The sequence below is a fragment of the Leptonotus elevatus genome, chromosome 14 (genome assembly GCF_054856555.1).
Source record: "Leptonotus elevatus isolate MCC_2025b chromosome 14, RoL_Lele_1.0, whole genome shotgun sequence".
In the NCBI taxonomy this organism is placed as follows: Eukaryota; Metazoa; Chordata; class Actinopteri; order Syngnathiformes; family Syngnathidae; genus Leptonotus; species Leptonotus elevatus.
Window position 1 is genome coordinate 422663 of NC_141252.1, and position 23467 is coordinate 446129.

Below are 23467 nucleotides of genomic sequence, written 5' to 3' on the forward strand. Positions count from 1 at the left end.
GAAGCAATCTTTAGCAGTGTCAACGGGAGCCGTTCAAGAGATGCTCCACTTCGAGAAGGTTCCATTTAAAACAAGCAATAAGCAAGAGTTTTTACAAGTAAGGACAAAAGGTCTTGTGTGACATTAGCACATGCTAGCAGTTAGCATTTTAGGCTCGACTTTTTTTTGAGAAATGCTTCTTTTTTTTTTTATCATAGCAACAGCTGAGGTAGGTGTAATTGTTAGGATGTGATTAGAAAAAATACATTTTCACGTCGATAGATGTTAATAAGAAAGAAAAAAAACAATATAGCACTTCCTTGATTGATTGATCATTGATTACTTCTCACCGAATATGTGCTGAAAACTACAAATTGAGGTTAAAAAAAAGGGGGAATTAAAACAAACAAAGAAAAACATTTTAAATTTTGGGGTTAAAAAGTTTAATTCTATTTTTTTTAATCTTGTATGACAACCAAAAGGTCCGATGCAAAGTTTGGTGAGTTTTGTGCGTTTTAACACCCTCAACAATAAATAATAACAATGGAACAAGGAATAAAAGAATAATTTCTTCAATTATAGCAGACAAAAATATATTTTCTAAATTAGGTGCAAAAAGGTGATAAAAAAAAAATGAGCGTAGAGGTGAATTCAAACAAAATTCTCTCTGCAAATGTGTACAATAAATTGAGTATAAAAAATGTTATTCAAGCAATGGAATTACTGTAGTTTTATTTATTAAATTTTAGTTTTAAAATGTTTTATTTAATAACAGGAAAAGGAGCTTTTTCCAAACATTTTGGTATAAATTGAAATGAAAACATTGATTAAAAAATGACTATCAAAAAGGTTAACAAAAGTAGAATATATATATATAGGTATAAAAAGTTGAAAACATTTATGAAAATAATTTTGAATAAATGGAGAATTCAAACAAAAGAAATTTAAAATAAAATAATTATTATTTATGTATTTATAATTCAGGTTTAAAAACAAGATTGAAAAAATAAAATGCATATAAAAATGTATTCTGCCTGAAATGTCTCATTCTGGTTCAAATTTGCTGACATCGAAAAAGTCAGAGAAGACATTGAAAAGCCGCTTTGTGATGCCGTCAGTGCATTCTCTCCTCAATCTCGTACAAAACGAAATGCACACGTTCTGCATAAACGTGCGCGCGCATCCGCATGGGTGGCTTCTCCACGGATGCGCTCACAGGTTTGTAGCGCCCTATTAGAGATCAATGGAATCTCTGCTCCTAATTCCTTCTATCAAGACGTCTCTGATCCTTATCTGCCGCGCGGAGGATAAAGTTGAAGCCGCTTCATCCTACCACACGCGCACGCGGATGTCTTATGCTGTACATGCTGCGGCGCACCTGCAAGCATGAACGCGCGGCCGGACAAAAGCCTTCAGGTGCTCGAGTGCGGAAGGAGGAGCGGATCGATGTCTATTCGGGTCCACGGCGTTTGCCCGTGAATGCAGATTGGGAAAATATAGATACGAACACAAAGAAGGCATTTTCGGATTCAACATATGCGGCGAAATGTAAGGTCTTGTTATGCATGTGATGTTGTGGATGTGCGCGTATCAAGAGTCCCAGCGGATGCGCATAACGTCTCGTTGCCATGGAGACAGCCTTCCGTCCATGGACACAGGAGGGAGGTCTTGGGAACAGGCCGACAATAAAAACAGTTGGGTCAAAAAGAACCCAACTATGGGTCAAAAATGGACCGATCCTCTACTTGGGTCAATATGACCCAACTTTGAGTCAAGAAATGGGTCTTTTAGTGTAAAACAATATTGGTCAAGTCCTTTATATCTGGGTCAAAAAATTGGGTCATTTGGTATAAAACAACTCGGAAAGTTGGGTCAAATTGACCCATAAAGTGGCTCGGTCCATTTTTGATCCATAATTGGGTTACTTTTGACCCAACTGTTTTTAGAGTGTAATATAAGTTGACCTTGAGTCTCATCGGGCAACAATTAGCAGAAATGTCAACCAATTCGACCTCCCCAAGTTGTTTACCATCTGCATACTTTAATTCAGACAATCCAGAGTCTCCAATCAACCTACCAATACATGTTTTTCAACCGTTGCTCCGTTTCTCCATTCGAACACAATAATTCAGCCCTACAACCCCAACTCGCCCCGCCTCTGAAATGACACCGCTGTGACTCGTCGATAACCCGCGCTACAAAAGAAGAAAAAAACCCGGCAAATTATGAGCACGTTAAGCCGCTTTGTAATTAGCCAACTCTTACGCTTCATCCTCGGAAGTTTTGGAGTCCCCCCGCCGCTGAACCCAGATGAACTCGGACGATGGCTTTCTTTCATGTCTGCGTCTCTTCTCAGTAAAAAAAAAAAAAAAAAAAAACACAAAATAAAACAGCGGAATTAAGAGTTAAAATGTCTCCGCAATGGCGGCGCCGGAGGATCCTTGCGGTTGATTACCAGCTAATCCCTATTATTAGGGATTTAAGCATTATCCCTGTGTTATTCAGCAGGTTAATTGCTGAGAGCGGAGAATATTAAGTTCGATAGGGAGCGCGCAAAAGGACTGTATATTGTGCGCTATATTTGACAGCAATGCGAAGAAGATTTACTTTGTGCGCTGACATAAAGTAACGTTACATCATGGACAATAGTGCTCTGAATTAAAAAAAAAAAAAAAAAAAAAGTTTACAAGAAACTAGCACCCTAGATTTTATGTATTAAGAATCCAGCCCCCAAAACCTTTGCGATTTGGAAAGCATGAAGAACGTGGCCGAGAGAAATTGTGTCTCGGTAGCTGCGACTGCTTTCGTTGTTAAACGGGTTAACACCTTCGAACCGGTGCCTATTTTTGTGAGCTTTTCTTGATGAGGCGTTGATTCGTTATCGAGCCATGATAGCGTCGTCTTTGACCCTACTGGACTTCGTCTGTACGGGTTCGACAAATGCTTTGTTCCTCTTCCACGGCTATTATTCCTCTCCCAATGACAGCTGCCTTAATTAAACGCGGCAGGTTGTCTCCTTTAAATTTCAGGGCTTGCTAATGTCATTAATAATGTATGGATGTTTGAATTAGAATCCGTCCCGAGTCTCGCTGTACTGTAAACGGTATCGATCGTCCCTTAGTAAAGTTTTTAATACCATTGATGTGTGTGTGCGTGCATGTGAGGCAAATATTCCAATCAAGCCCAAGTCATTAGAAAAGAACAACGCCGAGTCAACAGCCAGTGGCGTGTTTGCATGTGGGACCTTACTTTCCCTAATGTATTTTATATTTAATACAGAGCAGCTGCATGATTGATATGGCTCCATAAATGTGTCCCATTTTTCGCATTTTGTGCCGTTTTGTTATCAACAGCAAAGAGGCGAGGACTATTTTGTGTTTACGTCTACGCATAAGGAGACACATTTTATCCAAAAGGAGACTGAGGGCAGAAAGTTTAAGTGTTCAGCATCATATACTGCAACTATAATGCTTGGAACTCCAACTGAAATTTCTTTTGTGGCAAGGATTTCGTTCGAGAGGACGAGTGAGGGCAACAGATAAATAGGCAGACGCAGCAAAGTGGAGACTCCGGAGTATTATACTGTAGCAAGAGGTTAGGTTGACGTGAGCACGTATACCACAACATACGGCTGTGCAATTAATCGAACTTCAATTGCAATTTAAATTTTTACACTCCACAATTACAAAATCAGCATAATCGTTAAAAAAAAAAAAGATTAATGCAAATTTTGAGTTGTTTGAAGTTTTTAAATGTATACATTTGCACTTCAAAAAATAATAAAAAAAAATAATTAATAAAATTAGTTTAATCCAAAAGGAACTTATATAATTTGTGTTCCATACAATATTATTTGTCTTAATATTTTTATGTTTAAACATTTTCTTGTTTTGTACCCAAAAAATTAATGATCGTCCTAACCGTGATTTCAATTATTACCAAAATAATCGTGATTAATATGTTCTTCATAATCGAGCAGACCCACCACAACATGTTTATTTTTGTCATTTCGAGGCACATTTCCTCAAACGTTGTAATGACGAATATCCTCAACCAATGAGCGACCCGCGGTAAGACAATATCTCCATCCATGGCCAGAACATGCATTTTTATCCAAGACGAGACTAAGGGCAGGAGTAAACTGGGGCGCAGCAGCAAATTGGAGCCTGCAGCACCAGAGTCAGCAAACAATTTCTTGGATATACAAAGCCGGGAGGCATGTGAAGCCTTAACAGATCCGCTTCTGGATACTGAAGGATTAGTGCTTGATGCTACATGGCATCATAGGACGACACGCAAACATCACACACAGGCCAGCGTGCGCAGAAAAATCAAACGTGCACATTCTACCACTACAGCAGCCAAGAAGGAATGGATGGGAAACTCTGCATACCAAGGAGGCGGGAACAGATGGCAACCTCGGGGCTAAACACACCCTAAGGACCTGTTTTGGATGTGTGTGGGTTTATTTGCATGTGTGTGTGTGTTGTGGGGGTGGGGGAGGGGGGGGTGTAATTTGTGGCAAAACTGTTCAATATTGTCTAAGGGGGGGTGGAGGGGTGAAAAAAATTAGCTTTTGTCATATTTGCTTAAAGCCCCAGTGTGTAGTCCTTAGCGCCATCTAGTGGTCAAAGAATAGCATTAGAAGCACGCAAGAGCACCGTGGCTCAGAAAGACCACATTTTGCTACCCTGCCACCATTTTTTTTTGGGGGGGGGGGGGGGGCGTGCGCAAACGAGCATCTCTGCGAGTGACGGCTCAAAGAAACAAGCCGGAATTAGCAGCTAACAAGAGCGGCTAGCGAGAGGAGCTAGTAAAAATAAAGCTAGTAAAAGCTTGCCAGAGTAAAGCAGACGGTGACAAGCGATATATATATATATATATATATATATAAACATTTACGCGATACAAATTTTTTTTGCATACTGTTGACAGTAACAGTCGTTTTTTTGAATGAATTATTAGTTCACCACTAGATGGTGCTATAGTGCACTATTTTGCATGTTTTTTTAAATTAATTATTACCCCCCATCTTTTTTTTTTTACGTCCTTTGCTTTGCGCAAATTCACCGATCAAATCCACCTAAAAAAAAAAAAAAAAAATCCCCAAAAATCTAAATAATAACATAAAAATAAGAAAAGAAAAGAAAAAAATACAAATTTAAAACATTCAATAATTTTGTTAAAAATCTGTTGAATCTGATTGACCCCAACTCGCAGCACCTCATTTCCTCCAATGGTTTGCATGTCGCTTTGGAGTGGCGAATGTCCTTGTTTATGTATTTATTCATTGTAAAGCAGGGATTACCGACTTTACAAGGTCACTCAAACACACGAGTGAATCGTCTATTGACTGAAATGTAAATACGGGCTTGCTGCCGTCCTTCCCTGTCAATCCCGTGGAACAAAACTGTGTTTTTCTTTAAAGTCGCTACATCTGAGGGGGGGGGGGGGGGGGGGCGCTCAGAGAAAAGCGTCAGAAGCGGAAAATGAGATCTTGATAATGATTTGACAATCTAATGACATGTTGAGGGCACCTTACGGCAATGATAATGGAGCGACAATAACTAAACAGGACCGTTGGTCTAAGCTTAAGTTTCTTTAACGCAAATGATATTTTCCACTTTTTCATAATTCCACATTTTCGCCCCAAAATGAAGAGCCATTTGACATATTTAGCTCCTCCTTCCACATTTCTCACAGATTCAAATCATTCCAACTTAAAGCTGTTCAACCCATTCAGAACATCTTGGGATATTATATATTTTTTTAAACATTCCATAAAATTTCCCTTTTTTTTAACAATACATCATTTTCAAACTGAAATTCCAAATTCATGAGACATGAATGTGTTAGTTCCTGACACCTTTTTTTCCCCAAAAAATGAAAAATCCTACGCTTCTTGGAAATTATTGTTCACATTCCCCTAATCATCTACTTTTTTAGTGTTCTCCATTTTCTAAGACAAAATTCCCAAATTTCGTGTCATTTAGCATCTCCTTCCATAATTCTCGACAGATTCAAAACTAAACTCTCTCAAAAAAAAATTCAACTTTGTATCCCCGAATTCCCCGCTGTAAAATTAATCGGGCCATCTTAATGAACACGTTTACACATTTAGCTGAATACATCGCTACTAGAATTCGGTATTTTTTAAATGTTCCAATTCTTAAGCATATCCCACATTGAACATTTGGCACTCCGCTGATGCGAACCTCCCCCCGCATCTCCTCATCCGTCTTTTACGCATTCTGTCACGGCTGTGTCACCTACACCGAGAAGTCGTGGGCCGGCGTGTCAGCAGCAAAGGTCATTTGTGGGTGAGGGGGGAGGAGGGAGACGAGGGAGACGAGGGAGACGACAGCGTGAGATCAAGGACGTGAGGGTGAGCTCATTATCATGTGACCTCGTACAAGTCAAGTTCAAATGAGCCCCGTAAGCAACGGCTGTAGCTTCAAAAGGGGAGGACGCGTTCCTATCTTAGCAGCATATTGGAACCACTATTGCGTACATCGAGCTCTGAAAAGCAATACGTAGATGTGCGCTCGTCGGTCAACATCAGGTGTTCAAAAGGAATTCAGAAATTCGAGTATTTTATTTTTCAAAATGCAGGGTTGGTAATTGTTAAAATACCAGCACCAAATTTAAATAAAAATTATATGATTTGATATAATAAAAAATCGCTTATGTAAGGTTTATGTATAGAATGCCTAGATATACTTTCACTAAATTACTACATATTGTGTTGATTGATGAATTTCTTTAAAAGTCATATCAATGATTTCTAAATATGTGTTTTATTCATTGACATTATGTCAATCATAATCATTATAAGTTATTATTGGTGTCAATACGTCATCATTGTCGTCGTCGGTAGCCTTTTAAATTAAAATGTAATTACATGTCATGAAAAAAACAATACAATTATTAACTGGATTTAATGTTATTAGACCGTAAAGGTCAATAAAACAGTGATTTGTTAATTTGTAGTAAATCTATTGTGAAAATTCAATTCAATCGAGCCATGATCCTGTTGAATGTCGGTTTGCTTTTGTCTGGTGCTTTTCTGTCGTGCATCTCCCCGGACGCCCGACTGCTGATGTCACATATTTATTCAGTTGGGCCGCTTAAACGAACATCATCCAAATGCAAAAAAACAAACAAACAAAAAACACACACACACACACACACACACAAAACATGGCCGGCGGCTTCACTTCGGCTCACAGCGGCCGATCCTGCTTGCACCTGATAAAAGTTTCACTTCGCCTCCTCCGCAAATAGGATCAGTAGGATTCCTTTGAGACGGAGGATGTTCAGTTCAGCCCCAACATGTGCGCAGAAACACGCTTCGCGCTCACGCGGATAAACGCCTTGCGTAAGAAGAGCGAAGAGGAGCATCTGTCGGAGGGAAAAAAGAGGCGATTAATATGCGGCGCAAACACTGACTGTGCCAATTGGTTGAATTAAAAAAAAAAGGTCTGATGTCTTAGAGGAGGCCTTTTAGTCAACTTGGTGTAAGCGGTCGCCGTTGGTTGACTGATTAAATTGAAGGATGGCGAGGGCCACGTTGACATCCGACATGGAGGAAGAAAGGCTTGGAGATCTCTTAGCGGTAGCTAAGAGCTAAGCGAGGACAGAATAGTTTCGGGTTTATTCTCCAATCTGCCCTCAGGAAGATGTCAAGATGGTTCCACAGAAGAAGAGCCTGACTTCTAAAGGCACTAGTAGGGGAGACCGGGACGAGTTGTATCAAGGGCAAGTTGTCCCATTGCAATTTTCTTCTCCACCAGAGGGCGCAACAACAAAAAGTGAAATACTAGTTTTCGTCGTCAGTCAGGGAAGAGAATAGCACACTGTGAGCTGAGAGCAGTGCCAGTTATCTGTTTTGCGCAAGCCAAAGTAACGTTTTCCAACTTCATATTTTGAAAAGGGCGTCATGCAGAGACAAATTCTAGCAGCAAATCATGTGGACTCGTTAGAGGAGAGATTCAGGCATCTTGTCTCGTCGCAGTCACTGCTCTGTTTTAAGCTAACTTTAAACTGGAGCAAATTTTAGCCAACATGGTAGTTTGGGGCAACTTGTCTCAGTCATTTGGGGGGTTTGTTGTCACATATGCAAAGAATGGGCCAATGAAAAATGCACCTCTGGCAATTTGGTATACATATGCCAGAATTGAGAAAGAGTGAGGAAATGAGTTGGCCAGGTTTTGTGTCATTGTTTGAACATGGATTTTCCAATTTTACAGTTGTTGAATTGGAACTACAGTATATTTAGTACCAGTTTATTTAAAAATAATAATAATTAAAATGTTTAAAAATATATATATAAATAAAGATACTCCAGGGATGAAGAACAAACCCACAACCTTCAGGTTAAAAGACAGCCGCTCTACCACATGAGCCATGCCGCTCCTGCTTTGTGCTAGTATATTGCTCGTGTACCTCTGTTTTTATTTTACACCCCCCCCCCCACTTTTGACCCCCCCCCCAAAAAAAAACAACCACCACCACAACACAAAGCGTAGGTCCTATCCCTGCTTTCTCGCGGCTAATCCATGACTACTTAGCAGCTGTGTGAGCGCAGCAGGACGGGAGGAAGATGCATTAGCGAGCGCGCCGAGTGAGCGAGAGGCACTTTTTCTTTTCCCTGACTTGGTGTTTCCACGCTCGCTGACTGCGCCTGCCAGCCGAGTAAGTGCACAGGTAAGCGTCCATCTTATTGGTGCAGACGGTGATGGAAGAGGCTCCGGATCGACTCGGGCGTGCCCGCTCATTGATTGGCTGTTTTTTCTCCTCGCACTCTCAGCTAAACGTGGGCAGCTCCCGCGTCATTGTGGCGTTCTCGCCGTTTTTTGGGGGTGATTTATCGAAGTGAAATGACAACAAATGGCACCTGTAAAAACGATCCCAGGCGAGCGACACCCTTTCTTGAGACAGACTTGAAGCACTATCCCCCCCCCCCCCCCCCCCCACCCCACCCAGAGGAGTTTTAGGGATTAAACATAATCTCTTCATTTCCAACATGGTCCTGTCTGTCTCGCATCGTTCTTGTCATTTCCGTCATTTCTCGGAGCATCTCCGAGATTTGGCTTATTTACGCGAAGGTTGAGAACAGACTCGACTGAGTTTGCTGTGTCACGCTGAGAGATTTTCTTAGAAATGCAGCAGGATGGAAAGCACAGAAAGCACCAGATATGACAGCGATTGTGAATGGCAAGCATAATCTGACATGATAATAATGAACACAGCCTGACTTTAAGGCTGTAGTTAAGAATTTTACATGATCGTTCAAGTATATGTAAAGTTGTGCCTTTAAGGGTTTCGAGATCAACGATCATTAGGTACATTTTTTTGCTTTGACTTTTCAAGTTGTGCGTTCAAAACAACAAAACGTTGCCCTGAGAAAAGGCCTGCTAGCTTGATGGGCTAACGTTTAGCATTGATTGTTGCAGTGACCCTAACTCTGAAAGAAAGTTAGAGACCAGGCCAGACCAAGCAAATAGCGATCAAACAAATAAATAGATAAATAAAAGTGGGGGGAAAAACGGATATAAAAATATAATTCAAATATTAAATACATAAAATAAATAGAAATAGAAATAAAAACAAATATATATACCATAAATAAATACAAGTAAAAACAAACACAAAAATAAAAAATGAGATTAAATTTTTTTATATAAAGGTTAAAAATTGATGCCCATTGCATAGGTAAAATAAAATAATAAAAAACAACTGAGAAACTCCGCATTTTCCCCCCTAAAAAGTGGGACAAAATATAGAAAGAAAAAATACAGTATATGAATCCACGGGTTCCAAAGCGCAAGCATGTAGGAGTCCCCTGTATTATGATACGACTCACTGCAATGTGTTGTCATTAAATCTGATATATATACAATATTGTTTTACATTATGATACGTATGATGGCTTTTAGGTTAGATTCTCATTTTATTTTCTACTTTCTTCTTCTACGTTGAGACACATTACGCTATACCAGGAAATGGAATTTTCTGTGAACATTTTGAGGCATATTCTTCCTTTACATTTTCCGTCAGTTTCTCAATTGTGTGACATTGCGGGCATCACGCGAACAAATTCGAGTTACCGTTACTATTTTTGTCTTAACATTGAGCGGGTGTACTTGAAAGTTGTGTCCGCTCAGTGCATTTTCCTTCCTTTGGTAACGGTGATGAAGCAGCGTTCAAGTGAATGATGACTCCGTTTATATGGATTTGATTGCAGCCCAGCAAGCAGGCTGCATTCTCAAGGCTGCCAGCGAGCATCAACATTTTACTCCCTCTGTCCCTTCTGAAATCATTTCCCCTTCTCCGTATTCCTCGCTCTCGCTTAATTATTCCCCCCTTCCCAATTCCAGCAAAAGTATTTATTTGTTGTCAGTGTCTCTCTCTGATTTCCCAGGAAACCTAGCAGCAGCTGTGGACTTTTCCAACTTGAACTCCCGATTTATATGTCGAGATCCAACCATGCACACATGAACTTGATTATTCGGATTATTCCATGCGGCTTACCTGGGAAAGATGTGGAAATGCAATTATTTGTTTAAAGCGAACTCCCAGTCCCCGAGTATGTGGCAACAGACGTTTATGAAACCAAATTAATTATCTGTGCCGGTTCCCACGGGACAGGCCAGAAAAGAAAAAACAACAACAACCCACAAACGCCTCGTCGCAGATTTGTACAGGAGATTGGAACATGGGTCCCATGTGACCCGCAGCCATCCTCATCTGCGTATGCATGTCTATGTGCGTGCGTTTGTGTTTATGTCATTCTCACAGGGTAACATCTTAACAGGCGTGTCACTTCATGGACAGTCCATTCACATTAGAAGTTGCGTTTATTTTGTTAATGTGACGGTTAAAAAAAAATGGATTTAGTACTTCACTGCCATAAATGCATTTTTTTTTAATTATGTTAAATTTGGGGCAAGAGGCGATCATTTTTTTAATTGTAATTAATCGCATGACTTCACTAGTTAACTCACGATTCATCACAAATTTGATATCGGTTCTAAATGTACAATAAAAAATTCTAGGTTTTCATATTCTTGTTAACAAAAGTGGGGAAAAATGTTAAACTAATAGAAATAGTTAAAATGATTTTTTTTTACGTCAATGGCAGTGAATGAATAAAAAGAAGAGAAAATTAATTTATTTTACTAATGTGACGGTTAAAAAAAAATGGATTTAGTACTTCACTGCCATAAATGCATTTTTTTTTAATTATGTTAAATTTGGGGCAAGAGGCGATCATTTTTTTAATTGTAATTAATCGCATGACTTCACTAGTTAACTCACGATTCATCACAAATTTGATATCGGTTCTAAATGTACAATAAAAAATTCTAGGTTTTCATATTCTTGTTAACAAAAGTGGGGAAAAATGTTAAACTAATAGAAATAGTTAAAATGATTTTTTTTTACGTCAATGGCAGTGAATGAATAAAAAGAAGAGAAAATTAATTTATTTTACTAATGTGACGGTTAAAAAAAAATGGATTTAGTACTTCACTGCCATAAATGCATTTTTTTTTAATTATGTTAAATTTGGGGCAAGAGGCGATCATTTTTTTAATTGTAATTAATCGCATGACTTCACTAGTTAACTCACGATTCATCACAAATTTGATATCGGTTCTAAATGTACAATAAAAAATTCTAGGTTTTCATATTCTTGTTAACAAAAGTGGGGAAAAATGTTAAACTAATAGAAATAGTTAAAATGATTTTTTTTTACGTCAATGGCAGTGAATGAATAAAAAGAAGAGAAAATTAATTTATTTTACTAATGTGACGGTTAAAAAAAAATGGATTTAGTACTTCACTGCCATAAATGCATTTTTTTTTAATTATGTTAAATTTGGGGCAAGAGGCGATCATTTTTTTAATTGTAATTAATCGCATGACTTCACTAGTTAACTCACGATTCATCACAAATTTGATATCGGTTCTAAATGTACAATAAAAAATTCTAGGTTTTCATATTCTTGTTAACAAAAGTGGGGAAAAATGTTAAACTAATAGAAATAGTTAAAATGATTTTTTTTTACGTCAATGGCAGTGAATGAATAAAAAGAAGAGAAAATTAATTTATTTTACTAATGTGACGGTTAAAAAAAAATGGATTTAGTACTTCACTGCCATAAATGCATTTTTTTTTAATTATGTTAAATTTGGGGCAAGAGGCGATCATTTTTTTAATTGTAATTAATCGCATGACTTCACTAGTTAACTCACGATTCATCACAAATTTGATATCGGTTCTAAATGTACAATAAAAAATTCTAGGTTTTCATATTCTTGTTAACAAAAGTGGGGAAAAATGTTAAACTAATAGAAATAGTTAAAATGATTTTTTTTTACGTCAATGGCAGTGAATGAATAAAAAGAAGAGAAAATTAATTTATTTTACTAATGTGACGGTTAAAAAAAAATGGATTTAGTACTTCACTGCCATAAATGCATTTTTTTTTAATTATGTTAAATTTGGGGCAAGAGGCGATCATTTTTTTAATTGTAATTAATCGCATGACTTCACTAGTTAACTCACGATTCATCACAAATTTGATATCGGTTCTAAATGTACAATAAAAAATTCTAGGTTTTCATATTCTTGTTAACAAAAGTGGGGAAAAATGTTAAACTAATAGAAATAGTTAAAATGATTTTTTTTTTTTACGTCAATGGCAGTGAATGAATAAAAAGAAGAGAAAATTAATTTATTTTACTAATGTGACGGTTAAAAAAAAATGGATTTAGTACTTCACTGCCATAAATGCATTTTTTTTTTATTATGTTAAATTTGGGGCAAGAGGCGATCATTTTTTTTAATTGTAATTAATCGCATGACTTCACTAGTTAACTCACGATTCATCACAAATTTGATATCGGTTCTAAATGTACAATAAAAAATTCTAGGTTTTCATATTCTTGTTAACAAAAGTGGGGAAAAATGTTAAACTAATAGAAATAGTTAAAATGATTTTTTTTTTACGTCAATGGCAGTGAATGAATAAAAAGAAGAGAAAATTAATTTATTTTGCTAATGTGACGGTTAAAAAAAAATGGATTTAGTACTTCACTGCCATAAATGCATTTTTTTTTTATTATGTTAAATTTGGGGCAAGAGGCGATCATTTTTTTTAATTGTAATTAATCGCATGACTTCACTAGTTAACTCACGATTCATCACAAATTTGATATCGGTTCTAAATGTACAATAAAAAATTCTAGGTTTTCATATTCTTGTTAACAAAAGTGGGGAAAAATGTTAAACTAATAGAAATAGTTAAAATGATTTTTTTTTTTACGTCAATGGCAGTGAATGAATAAAAAGAAGAGAAAATTAATTTATTTTGCTAATGTGACGGTTAAAAAAAAATGGATTTAGTACTTTACTGCCATAAATTCTTCTTTTTTTTTAATTATGAAAAATTTGCGGCGTCAGGCAATTAAACGTTTTAATCGTAATTAATCGCATAACTTCACTAGTTAACTCGCGATTAATCACAAATTTCATATATGTTCTAAATGTATAATTAAAAAAAATTCTAGGTTTTCATACTCTTGTTAACAAAAGTGGGGGGGAAATTTTAACTAATAGAAATAGTTAAAATTAATTTTTGACATTTAATTGCCAAGGCCACGTATTTGAATTCTCAGTTTGCTGACCAAACCCAGAAAACAGGTGAGCCATGATTGGTCGTTACCTACTTCCTCAGCACAGTGATGTCATTTTCAATCGACAGCGAGTGGAAAATTTAGTTTTTAAAGATATCAATTATACAAGAAAAATAATGAAGTTATCAAATGAATATGAAATATCTGCCAGAATCCATTCATTTTTAATGTTCCATGCTTATTTTGCTGCATAAAGTTTTTAGCGAAGTCAATGGTAGAGCCAAAGGTACAATTTGATGTAAACAGCGTATTCTTGATATATTTTAAGAGCTGGCGGACTTATTGACAAAACCAAACAAAAATCCCCACCCTCGATGTTTAAACTACATTGAATTGCATTAACGCAGCTAATGTGATTTAAACAAATTAAACGAGGTAGACACAAATGGAGACGAGGAGGTTAATGGGTGAATAAGAATGCGTCAGCCCATTTGCGGAAAACAAGATTCACCTCCGTCGAGTTTGACAACCTCAGCAGCCATCATCCACTCCTACTGATCCAGAAATAGTCCAGCATCCCGGTCGGTGCCGTTCGGTGGCGTCTCAACGCGATACACCGGGTTAAGTACAAAGACGCTTGATGCTGACGGTGCTTGGAAGGTGGGTGGCTGTGGGGGGGAAGAGGTTAGCGGAGTGGGCGTTCCCAGTGATTCATACGAGCCGGTCCCGCTTTCCATCATATGTCTGTAGATGTCAGGAGAATCCATCTGCGCCCGTGTTGGGGAGTTCAAAAGTTATCGATTTGGCCCCAAATGCTAACTCGGAGGAGGTGTTTGTATGCCTGGCCCACCACCATTGTTTGTTTTTTTTCACTTATTTTCGTCTTCTTCTTCTTTTTTTTATATACTTGACTGTGATATCACAGAAGGAGCCAAATTCTCCTTATATTTTTTGAGATTAGTGATAGGCTGATTTTTTTTTCTTCCAGGGCTAATACCGATATTGATTATTAGTAGTCAAGGAGGCCGATATTTGTATTGTAGTTAAAGAGAAAATGTTAGCTTCAAGATTTAGAAACTTAAAACTTTGTTGAAATGCTATTAAGTATATTTATAAAATAAATACATTTTAAAGGTTTTTCTTTTTATTTTAAACATAAAGACAATAGACAGCCTTCTTTTAAAATGATAACAAAATTTCCAGGCGGCTACCAGGGTCATCGGCATGTGTCAAACTAAAATAAAAATTAAGCAAAGAGCTATTAAACTTTCACTTCTTTGTTTTGATTTCTTAATTTTTAAAAATGTTTTAAAGCGGCTGAACGCAAACGATTGAATTTCGAATCTACTGCCACCTGTGGCCGAAAAATGAAACTGCACACTCCCTTCTTCACGTACACAATGCACACATGACGTCACAGAGTGCGGGAAATTCGAACCTGAATCAAGTCTGAAAACGATTGGCCAGAGAATTGCAGAAGTACCCATTGTGAACAGCCAAGGTGTTAATCTACTAATTAGAAGATGTTCGCGGATAGTGAAAAATTGTCTGAACACGTTCAAAAAAAAAATTGCAACAAAGTAAAAACTGTCCTTTTACATTTGACATTTTACAAACCCTGCCAAAACTCCCAAATCTGCTACGTTCACAAGAATTCGCTTGAGATATCGGCTTTATTGGCCTTCAGATTTGGTCAAAAATGGCAATTATCAGCACCATTAATCGGCCCGGCCAATAATCGGTCCATCCCTACTTGAGTTTAGTCTCACCATAATTTGTGTCTTTTTCCTCCTCATGGCCAAAAAGGTATTGAGTTCTGAATGGTTTCTAATTCGATGGTCATAGTTTTGACTCAGTCTAAGCTCCGCAAAGATTTAGTCTTGACTGAGAGCATTGTCGTTTTTCCCACTGTCTCAGTTTTGACTCACTATCAGTCAAAATCTCTGTCCTGATTCAGCAGAGGTGCAAATCCAGGTCCAGAAAGTAAAAATCCTGCCCCCGTTTGGCTTTAGCCTCAGGTGCTAGTTAGCTAGCTAGCTCCCACGGAGCTCGTTTACCTGCTAGGGAGCTAACTAGCTAGCTGGCACCTATGCTCGTTTATCTGCTAGGGCGCGAGCTAGCTAGCACCCATGGTGCTCGTTTACATGCTAGGTGAGCTAACTAGCTGGCTAGCTATCCCTTGGGGCTAAAGCCAAACTGAGGCAGGGTTTTTAGCTCTTCAAAGTCTTGGTCTTAACTGCTCAAAGTATCACTTTCAACTTTGTCGGCTTACTGAATCTTGCCCTTGACTTTGTCTCAAGCTCACAAAGTTTCCGTCAAATACGTGGCCTTGGCAGCATCACAACCTTGTTCATCATAGGGTGTTTCCTCACCCTCCAATGGCATTTTTTTTTTTTTTTTTGCTTTTCCTTGGTCCCCTTTCCAAGGTCTTTCATTCAGCATGTGAGATAACAAATAGTCCAGTCAAGTGGAGAAGGGCCGGGCTGCCAGGATCGCAGTTTATGGACGGCCAAGCTCAGCCTATGAGAGAAAGGTAATTTCACGCTCGACAGAACAAGCTCCAGTTCCAACGTTGTCCCCGTGATTAATTAGGCTTTTTTAACAGGAACAAACCTGGAGCCAGGTGAAGATGTTAATTTTCTCAGCGTTATGCAGACAATATAGTCACAGGGCTGTTTAACACTCACGCGCACACACACACACACACACACACACACACACACACACACACACACACACACACACACACACACACACACACACACACACACGTAAATGAGCACGAGTGTGCGGTGCTGTTTACAAGAAAGACTGCATAATGTTCAGTTAGATCTCTTCCTGGGCCTATTTTAAGTGATCAATTCAAGACCAATTTTCATTTTTTTCCCGCGAGGATCAATGACTACATTTAGAAATACTACGGAAGCTCTAAAGTCAAATGCCCGTGCGCAAGATTACATGACAAGGCTTGAAACTGCCATCATGCGCATCAGTTGCTAATGCTAAATGCTAAATTGAAAACAAGTCAATGCAGCTATTGGAAGCCGACTGTGCCATTTACTGCAGTGCATAGTAGGACTACATTTCCCATGATTCTTAGACGCAAAAGCAGGAAGTAGTTGTCCGTCCTGCTACCGATTAGATGCGGATGCGAATGAGTACGCAAACTTGAATTTGGAAGTAAAAAGGAAGGAATTAATTTATTTGGTTTATCGTATGAATCGCTATGACAACGGTCTGATTGACGTACACATGGCAAAATATGGGATGGTGGGACGGGATCTGCGGGGGGGGGGGGGGGGGAGCACATCATTCAATTCTGGCCTCCCTTCACTGGCTCCGTGTCCCAATTTTAAGATGATTTTATTTGTTCTCATATCTTAAACAATTATATATAATTCAATGAATCTGCTATACCAGACGCTATTGGAGGTACCGAGGACTGAGAGGAGGCTCAGAGGTCCCCTCGCTCACGGAATGACCTCCCGGCTCCCGCTAAACGTTAGGCAAGCCCCGCGGTTGTCTTAAAGCGCCCTAGAAATAAAGTTAAGTTGAGTAGCACATCGTAATTTATTCCATCCTGTTGCGTCGCGTCAAAGGACAAACTGTGCTTTTTCTTTGGCTTGCGCGGAAAAGTTTGTGAAGAAAGCCATGAAGAGATTGTATATAGTAGTATTCTTGTGGAAAGTAAAATGAGAGCGTCACAGGAGCGGAAGGAAGAGGACGGGGGCTGGGGGGTCAACGTTATATTAGAAAGCAGCTAAACCGATGCCACACACAAACACGCACAGTTACACACACACACACACACACACTCAACAACCTGACTCATCCACTCACAATCATTACATAACACCAATCTATAAGTGTCTGGCTTTGTGGATTCTATATGAAACGGAAAGAGATTTCTTTTTAGATTCTATGGCCACTTTGCTAGTTTTCCAGTTTGTGTCCATTAACATTAACATTGTAATATAACAACATAAATGACACGTCTAGTAATGAGTATCGGAGAGTTGTCTTTTTAAAAGCACCTTTGTGTTTATTTGATTTTGTTAAAAATGAATTTGACAATTTTAGTTATTTCATGAGTTTTCATTAACTATAGTAACCTTGGTTTAGTTTAGATCGATATTGGTCGGCCCTTGGATGTATTTTGTGGAGTAGGCCTACACTCTAAAAACTGTTGGGTCAAAAGTAACCCAAAAATTGATCAAAAATGGACCCATCCACTTTATGGATCAAATTGACGCAAGTAGGGGATCGGTCAATTTTTGACCCAGAGTTGGGTTATTTTTGACCCGACTGTTTTTAGAGTGTACTGTGCCGTGATTGGCCAGTACAACTAACTAACTTCCATTTACTCCATATTTCTTTCCAGCGCACGCAAAAGTGTTGTGTTTTCCACAAGGACCTTGTTCAAAATGAGCTCGAGAAGGGGAGGGGGGTGAGGGGGGTGTCAACCCCCCCACCCAAAAAACTCTCCACAAAGGTAATCAGACGCAAAACACATCTTCCTTATCTGCGGCCGGCTCCTAACAAGCACATAATTGCTAATATCTTTGCTGAGCCGGAGAAGGAACACCCCAGAGACGAGCTATGTATATACAGCCTGATGGAGAGATAAGAGCGCGTTGCTATAGAAACTAAGATTTCTTCTTAGTGTGTTTGAGTGTGAAGCGCACACACACACACACACAATCACAGAGAAACTACTTGAAAAGTTTGTTTGCTTTTCTTTTCTACTCTGCATTCAAGACGAATGTGGGTAATATTTTTAATCAAACATGGAGCTAAAATGTAAAATGAGGAGTATTAACTCATTCACTGCCATTGACGACTATAGACGTCAAAAATTCATTTGAACTATTTCTATTAGTTTTCCACTTTTGTTAATAAGAGTATGAAAACCTAAAAAAAAACAAAAAACATTTAGAACAGAAATAAAATTTGAGTTAATTATTGAAGTCATGTGATTAATTACAATTAAAAAAATGTAATCGCCTGATGCGATTTAAAAAGAAAAGAAAAGATTATTAAAAATTAGGGGTGTCAGGCGATTAAATTTTTGAATTGTAATTAATCGCATGACTTCACTAGTTAACTCACAACCAAGGACGGACACATACGAAACAGTCTCTCGGATGAATATAGTTTTCCTCTTTTAGTGTGTCTTTGTTGTACTCACTATTGAAATGAGGATAATAATTGGAAAAGAAATGCAATCGGAATTAACATAAATTAAATTGACATCCCAAAGTGGGTTCATTATTAAAATTGTATTCTGTGTGATTTCCAGTTCTCTGATATTTTTTCTTTCTCGCGCAGGGGGGAATTCATTTCAAGTTATGACGACTTACCTGTTATTAATTGCCGTCTGCCAAGGTGCAACACATCTTGGTTAGCAAGTGCGTGTTGCAGGGTTTCAGGACGTGCGTGCGCGCGCGTTGTCCCCACTGCGAGCGGTTCACCTTCCTGTCAGCTTGAGCACTGCGCCAAGACGGGAGGAGCAGGAGGCGCGTATATGTGCATGGCTAATGTAATTCCACCTCACCAGATGGCCCAGCTTTTCTGAAAAAAATAAATAAATAAAAATAATCAAACACCTTTTTAAAAACTGATTTGCTCTCTCATCCCTCCTAACTGCTGCTGTACTCTTGCTCTCCTTTTCTGCACCGTTCTTCAAATCCTCTTTTCCTCATATATAACTTCTCCTGGCATTTTCCATCGGAGGAGACTTTCCAGCCCTTCTTCCTTTCCCGGGGCCGACATGCGATCTTAAGCGGCCGCTCATTATCATCGATCAATGGCTCGCCTTCTGACACAGCATTTTGGCCTCCTGTTCTACAATGGTGATGTGATCGTGCACACACACACACACACACACACACACACACACACACACACACACACACACACACACACACACACACACACACACACACACATAGCACGGGATCCCACCTGGTTTTTTATCTGTGCGCCATCTGGATCAATCACATCGACTTTATGTCCGATTTAAGACTGACATGTTTCCTGCTCTCTGCTGTAAATATGAAGCGAGAGGGCAATGGGCGGTTTGACCCATGCAAGGATGGACCAGGTTTGAAACCCCGATAGTTGGCCATGAAATGATAAATACACGGCTTCCTCAAATAATGATTTTTACTGGGAATGAAGTAAACGTTTAAAAAAAACAAGTAGCAAATGTAAATATGGAAGCGCGGTGGACTAAAAGGTTAGCACGCACGCCTTGCAGTTTTGTGGTCGTGGCTTTGAATCTCATGTGACATTAGCATGTTGTCACAAGCTTGTGTTTCCTTTTTTTTCAACCTGGAGGATTTTTCTTTCAAGACACTATTACATATGCAATGTAGATATAAAGATGTATGTGTGAATTAAATGGTAGTTATTGTTTGTTTATCTAATAATCGCGAGCTCGCTAATGCTGATCGTCATTGCTAACCGTTTAGCATAGGCTAATTTTGTTGGTGTTTAATAATGTATATGCACAAAAGATAATCAATAATTAATAGTTATATCCACTGAGTTCAACTGGTGAAGATATAATGATGTATGTGTGAACTAAATGGTGGTCAGCCTAGTGTTTGTTTACCTTAAATGGTAATTGCTAGGGCGCTAATGCTAATCGCGATTGCTAACCGTTTAGCATTGGCCAAGTTGGGTGGCGTTTTGTTTGATAATGCATATGTAGAGAAGGCAATACAGAATAATTAGTTTGATCCATTCAATTCAACTCATGTTGAATCTTAGTGGATTAACACACCAAAATAAATAATACATTCATTTATTAATTAAAAAATATATATGGGGGGGTTTACTTGATTATTTGATGGAATAACCAATAGGATAATCGATTTAAAAAAGTTTTGATAGTGACAGCCCTAACCTAATTCATAACTTATATCCAATTACCTTATCCCTTGCAAATAATGCCAGGTTGTTAGTGGCTAATGCTATGCTGCGATGTCCCGGTTCAAATCCATTCTCTCGTCTTTTGGTTTTGTTCTCCCCACATATGAAAGATGTTATTCCTTCCTTTTATCTTCCCTTCAGTGACTCTCTTCTTATTAGAACAACACATCACATCTGGAGGCATCAGCAAAGGGTCAGCAGTATGAGCCTTGCACAAGACCGGCAATAAAAAAAAAAAAAGAGCTTATTTATTGCTGTAAATATGCCGTTCCAGTAATGTAGAACTCCGCCTCTTTTTCACTCCTCTCGTTCCCTTTTGTTGACTCAATTCCCTCCTTGGAGATTTGGGCTCATTTTGAACAGCATGCAGTGTGTGGAGGCAGTCCTCACGCAGGATTTGCTGGAAGTAGAATGACGCCAGCAGAAACATACTACACAGGAGATATGTTGGACATGTGATGTGGTATGCTTTGGATTATTATGAGGCGTTCATTTTCATAAATAGAGGGATGGATAGGAAGTACATGCATCTCATTGTGCACACACGTTCACATACACCTTGAAGAGATCGAATTGCAGCATTCTGCACCTGGAGACGCAATAACTTTTTTTAATATTCTCTCATATAATAGGATAATGGTGTCAGCGACCTCTGCCGCCCGAGGCCCTCGGACGAGTTCATGAAGATGAAAAATAAAGAGGTTTACATCATCCCGGTGATCCGTCAAGTGTATTTTAGGCTATGTAATATTCACCTGTGTTTTTAGGAGTTATGCTTTTAAATGACGCTTAAGACATGACAAAGAGGATTTAAGATGCAAAAAAACATGCACGGAATACTAATTTGTGGCCACGGAGTAGGTGTGATGCACACGCGAAATGCAAATGAGTATGATATTAAAACATATACATCATGCAGTTGGGTAAGCAAATCATCTTCTCCTCTAGAAAAGGTACGATGGACCAAAGTAATAATATTAACATTTCATGCACGTTAAACCTATTTCATTGCCACAAATGAGCATTTTTGTGCACATTTTATATTATTATATATCTATATTGCGACCAAAACTGCCTCCCCACACACGCACACACACACATCATGTCTGGCGCTCCACACTTTTAAGCCAGTTTACCTGACTTGCAAAACAAAAACACAATGTGGGTTTTTCCCTCCTGACCTGAGTGAGAATGAGATTTTTTTTCCCTTCCCCTCGTCTTTTCCCACTGCAGAATAGTTTCAGGTTATTATCGAAGCAATGCGACCCAGGGGAGGGAGGCATTATGAGTGTTGGATCGGCTCGCCGGCCGCCGCCGCCTCGCGACCCCCAACCCACCCTGGGCTGTGCATCTCGATTCAGTCCGCCATCGGCGTGCATGCATGGAATAAAATCCCTTTTGTGAATAATAGTTGAGACAATATCATCAAAAGGTGCCCTTGAGACGTCTCGATTTCAAACTCCAAAAAGATGATATTTTCCGTTGAGCTTCATATTCATTGTACAATGGCAGGGACGGAGTGAACAGAACCTTGACCAACACGCTCATAATACAAGTAGGAATACATTAGGTAAAATAAATAATAATTTGTTTAATTTATTATATTGTGCTTTTTTTCCCCAGAATTCTGACTTTATTCTCGAAAAATCAGAATTCTGAGAATAAAGTCAGAATTCTGACTTTAATCTTAGAATTCTGACTTTAAAATCAGAATTCTCACTTTATTCTCAGAATTCTTATTTTTTTTCTCAGAATTCTGATTTTTTTCCCCAGAATTTTGAGAAAAAAATAAGAATTCTGAGAAAAAAGTGAGAATTCTCACTTTAAAGTCAGAATTCTCACTTTAAAGTCAGAATTCTGATTTTACATTCTGACTTTCTCACTTTAAAGTCAGAATACTGAGAATAAAATCAGAATTCTGACTTTAAAGTGAGAATTGTTTAAAGTCAGAATTCTGAGATCAAAATCCGAATTCTCACTTTAAAGTCAGAATTCTGAGATTAAAGTCAGAACTCTGACTTTAATGTGAGAATTCTGAGAAATAAGTGAGAATCCTGCCAAAAATTTTTTTCTCTCTTCCCAAGTCAACAGGAATATTTTGTTACTCTCGTAAGATTACAACTATGAGTGCATTAAGGTGCTGAAAAATGTTACAGTGGGACGATAAAGTATCCTTTGGATCAGTTTCTGCAGATTTCCAAGTCGGTAAGAAGAGCGATGGCTCAGTTTTGCTACGTAATCCAGATGAATGGACAATCCGCACTTTGCAGCCCAAACTTTTTCATCTTGTCACACTTTGTCACTTTCATTTGTTTGCTGTGAGCAATGAACGCACATTTGTATAAACAGCTGGGAAAATGTGCTCTCACTCTCTGTAGGCTACGAACTGTAGAGGGTGTAATTCATCATGAACATGACAAATGACTTGGGGTGCTGTTGAGGACTGAAGTGCTCGGCCGCTCGTGTGGTTGTGTGCGCGCGTGACTTTGCTTTCTTTAGGGGACACATTTTGCACCAAAGAATAATTAAATGGGCACAAATGCTGCCGGTGCGAGGTTACGGACATATTTTAAGTCAACCTAAACATAAAACAAAGAAATACTTGCGACCACATTAACTTTGTCTTATTAAAGTTTAAGCTTAATGCTCGCACATAACAGTAAAGGCCAGAGATGGGCTAACATAACTTTGATCTACTTTTAAAAACTTTTATTTCAACACACACAGTAGCAACACATGCACACAACTATTGTCACTCAAATATTCCTTATCTTTGGTGAAAAACGGTTAATAGTATTGCATCTTCTTTGAAACTGTCTTCTGTTTCATCAAATTTATTTATTTTAAGTATGTATTTTATTGATTTGATTAATTAATATGACTTATTTTTTTCTCCAAAGAAATTGCAAAT

The 23467-nt window shown here is 38.4% G+C and overlaps 1 long non-coding RNA gene across 1 annotated transcript in view; it reads left to right on the forward strand.

Moving 5' to 3' along the window:
* Positions 1-23467, forward strand: part of LOC147162395 (uncharacterized) — a 43686-nt gene that overhangs the window by 18964 nt on the left and 1255 nt on the right. The window lies entirely within an intron of this gene.